Source organism: Glycine soja, chromosome 9 (assembly GCF_004193775.1).
Source record: "Glycine soja cultivar W05 chromosome 9, ASM419377v2, whole genome shotgun sequence".
Taxonomy (NCBI): Eukaryota; Viridiplantae; Streptophyta; class Magnoliopsida; order Fabales; family Fabaceae; genus Glycine; species Glycine soja.
Window position 1 is genome coordinate 22,330,512 of NC_041010.1, and position 5,566 is coordinate 22,336,077.

A 5,566-nucleotide genomic window follows, 5' to 3' on the forward strand; every position below is an offset into this window, starting at 1 on the left:
GTTACTTGAAGTAACGTTAACTTCTAGCTTTTTATATTTTATTTTTTTTATCCTTAAAATATTTATTCAATTTTCTTATTATTCTTTATAAGTATGTTATTTATGTCATTTTATATTTTTCAACTACTTTAATAGCTAGTTTTATCAAACACTTATGATTTAATAAGTTAGCTTAAAAGTTTTTTACTACCAACTAATTTTTCAACTTTCAACCAACTTTCTAGCTCTAACTCACTTTTCAATTAGTTTTATCGAACATAGTCTTAATTTATGTGTTTCAAGCTATATCCTTAAAGTTTATATGGTTCACATTTTTTTTACCGTCAAATGTTAATTGTTAGTTTTTATTAGAAGGAATCACGAACCCATGACCTTTTTCCCTTTTTCCACTCTTAGGTTTCAAGTTAAGTTCATATGTTTCAAGCTATACCATTAATGTTAAGTTCATATGTTTCAATGGAGATTTGAATATCCAAAGACGTTTCACAAAAGAGGCTAGGACAATGGTGACTACCACCATCATGCTTTCAATGGAAGCTATGAATACAAGCTACAATATATATCAGCAAATTGTTGTTAGTGTTAGCACTACTAAAAATGGCGTATTCTACGACACGTAATTAAAGTCGGTTTCTCGAAACCGTTTTTGTTTAAGGCAATGGCAATTTTTGTAAATAGCGATAACATTTTAAAGACGGTTTTTTCCAAACCGCTTTTATTTTATATTTTTCAAACACGGTTTCAAGAAAAACCGTCTTTAAATTTGTGTAATTTTGAATTTAAATGCTGACCTCTTTCTTGATCTCCTCAATCGCTTCAGTGATTTCCAATGCCTTTTTCCTCTCCACAATGTAATGCCTCTTCCTCTTCCCGAAACACTCTCTTTCTCACACACACTCTCTTCTTCTTGCTATTCCTTCCTCGTCATGGAGACGCGAGTGTTGTCTGGCGTTGGAACCTTGTCCTCCCTCCCTCACCTCCACAAACCGCCGCGAGAGGTCGGTGCCGGACCCTCCCTCGTCGCCCCTCCCTCGTTCCCCTGTCTCCATAACCAACCAACCATACATTAACACCAACACTGAACCTCGCTCGCTCGCTCTCTTCACAATTTCGAGATCTGAAATCGAAACTGAAACCGAAACCGAAGAGAGAGAAAAAAAAATGAGGGAGCCATCGTCGGTGGGATTCGAAGGCAACGACGCTGTTCCGCCGCAAGCTCTCCTCCAGAGACTGAAAGACTACGATCAAGAACATGCTTTCGCCCTCTAGTACGAGCTCTCTTACGAGGAACGCGAGTATCTCGTCCAGGACATTGAGGTAAGTTTTATTTCTTCCTATCCAATTCCCTCTCTTCTCCTCCGAATTCGCCTCCGATTCGAGTTCGGAACTTCAGATTTACAAATCGTATTTGTCTCATTTTCCAATTTCAGATCATTTTGACCTCCTTATTGTGTGATTTTTGTTTCTGTTTTGTTTAATTAATATGTTGCAGAGTTTAGATCTTTCAAGAATTGACCGAATTATTCGGTGCTCGCTGCGATCTCAAGGTCTGGATGTTAATTAGTGATTACGTGTTTGTTAATTAATTGTATCGAATTCTTCTCTTTACGTGCATGTATGTTGATTAACAATTGCGTGTTTTGCCGCATGTAACTAAATTGCGATTGCTTTCAGGACTGCCGATGGCGGCCATTGAGCCTGTGTCGGAGAGCAGTGTGTCGACGGTGGTGGAGAGAAGTTAAGAGGATCGAGAGAGATGATGGAAAATGGGATTGAAGGCCATTTCTGATGGCAAATTAGCTGTGTTGCTTTTATCTGGTGGCCAGGTATATTTTAATCTGTTTTTGATGAACATATACATATTCTTCTTGATGTTAGGCCAACCTGTGAGAGAGAGAAGGCACGTGTGGCTGGGTCTTTGCACGTGCCAATGTTTGTGGAGGACACTGATAACAGTCCAATAACTCTGCTTAAGAAGTGGGTGCATTTTTTGTTGGTGTTAAGCTAAACTGGGTATTTTTTTTATTTGTTTAGTTTTTTAATGTTTTTCATTGATGAATTAGTAGTTGTATTGCTGTGCTTTTGGTAAGATAGTTCTGCTGGGTTAAAGTAATAGGGTATTCAAGGGTAACAGAGGAGAAGACACTTTCAAATTGTACAATACTGCTTTGGATCTTCTTTCTCTTTTGTTGATTAAAGTTTACAATTTACATTAACAAATGAGTTAAACCAAGACTCCTGTTATGGATTGGAGTTTACAACTACTGCGTACTAATTGCTAAGTAAGATGGTGGGTTAAAATTTTGAGGATGATTAAGTTGGAAGGTATTGGTGGTTGTTTTAGACTTTTGCTATAATGTGTAAAATAAACTCATTTTGTGCATGTGAGGTGCAGCAGGTGCCTTTTATCAATTGTGTAATGTCTTGTTGTCTCTTTAGTTTTGCTGAATTAATAAATTCAGATTTTAATATTACTTTATTAGTTTATTTGTGACGTAGCCTCATAGCTCGAATAATTAATGGAATTTATAAATGCTCATCTTATTAAAATACAGCCTAAATATTCAGATATTATTAATTGTTAGTAACTTTTACATGAACCCTATTGGCTATTATTAAATTTGACGCTTCATTTTTTATTCTTATAAAGTGATATCATACTCCCTTTATTTCATGAAATGTGTATTTTTTATATATATACATGCTAAGGTGGAATTTAGACTAAGATTCTAGAGGTTGAAGTGTGACATGGGCTTTGCTGGTTTATAGATCTCCAAAATAAATACGTATTTATCTATGTACCTTAAAGTAAGTTAGGGATAAAAATAACAATTTCATAGAGAATGAAAAACAATGATTTTAGAAGAGTTAAAACCAAAGTTTACTCATTTTATATAGATTAAAACAATTATTTCGTATTTCATATTTTTTTTACAGGAACTATACTTAAAAAATAACCACTCATTTTAATTATTAGACTGAAACTCATACTTAAACCTTATGTCACTTTGATTTTTTTTTATTTTTCTTTTATCAAATAAAAGGTTAATTTGGTATATTGATTCTTCTGGTGTGTTTTCCTGTAATTCCTATTGTCTCTTTGATACCCGCTTTCTTAATTGAATTTGAGGTTTTGGAATCGGCCCTTTAAATATAGTTTTTCCTATTACCTGTGTTTTTGGTAGGTACATAGAACCAGATGGACTGGAGATGCTTCTTCAAGCCCAAAACTCCCGTCCAAACTCCACAAAAAACAAGTACTCTTTTTTTCCATTTCCTACACTTTAATATATTCACATGTCCATTATTTTATAAAGTTGTTTTTAAATGTTCCTTTATCATGTTATATTTCTGGTATTTTATTCATTTGTTGTGTCATTTTCCCAATTTTTATTGACAAACTAAACAAAATGTACTAAATATTTTATATTATATTTTAAATTAAATTTAATATGTTTAAAAGTCATCTTGCACCACTTCCTGTAGCAATTGTTGCTTGTGTTCCAAAAAAAGTTCACATTGAGGGAGCTGGTGAAACAGGATTCAAGATATCATCAATTGAAATTACGGATGCTATCAAAGCTGTGGATTGGATGAACCTATTCAGCCAGAGCCTGAGGTATTTGTTCCTTTAGCTTAATTCCTTGTTAGTTGATCCTGATTTGGCTTTAGAAGAATTGATTTTCACCTAGTGACTGATGACTTGTCGATGTATTTGATATTTGATTACATTCAAAAGTTGTTTTGTTCCCTAGAATGGCATCTATATTTTTATAACTACATATTTGTATGTAGCTATTAGATCATAACTACATATTTGTACATATACCTTGTGTAAGTGAAATGATAAATTGTTATTTAACTATTTTGATAGCTGAAATTTGACATGAGTTTATAAATTAAGTCTCATATGAGACATTACCTAGGTAGAATGCCACAAAAATTTTGCGAAACTAATAAATAAAAAAACAACATTCTACATCGATTCTAGAGGTGTAAACGATGTAGAATGTGAACATTCTACATTGGTTCTGAAGGTACAAACGATGTAGAATGTGAACATTCTACATCGATTCTAAAGGTTCAAACGATGTAGAATGTCCACATTTTACATCGGTTCTACCTTCAGAACCGATGTAAAATGTCCACAATTCTAAGACGAGTTCTTCAACCGATGTTGTTATTCAACGACAGGGGTCTACCACCACACGCCATAACTGATGTAAAATGGTCATTAAAACCAATGTAAAAGGCCTTTTTTTTAGTAGTGTAGAAAAGGTTTCTCAGTCTCCTCTTCAGATAAAATGGTAGTAAATTTCAAAGGATTTGCTATTGTATTTAAAAGACAATACCCTGATTGAGACATCATTTCCTCCATTGGCAAGCTTTTCTTACTATAGCATTCCTTTCTAAATTTTTCCTTTTCCATTTCATTTTCATTATAACAACATTCACCGACTCAACAATTGCTTTTAGATTATTTTTTTTCAGATTCTTATTGACGGATGAATCAATTTGTGTTATAAATTCGTTTCCAACTTGCTAAGTGCGTTTGTGCTTGGAAAAATATTCTCTTGTTATAATTTTTCTGTCAAATCTTTTAACCCAATTGTTTTTATAACTTTTTCAGAATTGTCAAGACAAAGTTGTTTTGACATAAGATAAAAAAAATTGTGAATTTAAACTATATGCAATGTACTTAACAAATTTATTTCTAAAGATTTGTACATTATTTTTCTTTATTATACATACAATGGAGTTTCGTTCTCCTTTTAATTATTGACACCGAGATCATTTGGTTGTTGGCGAAGCCATTTTATGTGATGTTGAGGGAAATCTTGTTGTCTTGAAATTCACAACAATACAAGTGGTTTGGATTTTTATTTTTTTTTCTCATTTGGTGTGACGAATATGGCTCGATTTTATTAGATAAAATAGGTTCACACAATATGATAGTATTATGTGGAGGATACTGATTTTGAACTAATGATTTTTTCTGTGAATAAAGATGAGATCAAATTCTCAGTTGTGATTGAAGATTTTGATGCTTCAAAAGTATATGATGAAATTGATAATGATGAAGATGAAAAGGTTGTGGAAAATGAAGTTGAGGAAACGTGTTGTAACAAAATCTTGTGCTCTAAGTTAACCCAAATAACTGTGCATGTATATTTAGTTTTATATAATATAAAGTTTATGGCTGTATGGTTTATGTATTTGAATACACTTTTTTTAATTCTTTAAATGAATTTATCTATGAGTACGAATAAAAGTAATTTGAAAGGATAATAATGATCAATTTAAATAGTTACACAAAATATTAAAAGGTAAAAAAAGTTAAATGGTCACATATATCAATAAAATGAAGAGCTACTTTGTGTATGATTTATTATATATTGCCGTAATTTGGCAATATAAATTAATACTTGTAGACTTTAAAATTAAAATTGTTTTTTTACACAAAAATTAAAGTTGTTAAGTGGAACAACACGGTAAGCTATTAGATGAAACACTAAGATTTTAACATAAAAAAATATTTATATGTAATTTCATTAATTAAAATAAT

General features: G+C 32.2%; 1 long non-coding RNA gene across 1 annotated transcript; it reads left to right on the top strand.

The window, feature by feature from the left end:
* Window positions 1–811: 811 nt before the first annotated feature.
* On the top strand, window positions 812–3,803 carry LOC114425663. The gene is made up of 5 exons (XR_003669263.1): window positions 812–1,317; window positions 1,493–1,547; window positions 1,675–1,826; window positions 3,186–3,257; window positions 3,541–3,803. It is a non-coding gene; the product is annotated as an uncharacterized LOC114425663 (long non-coding RNA).
* Window positions 3,804–5,566: the final 1,763 nt, after the last annotated feature.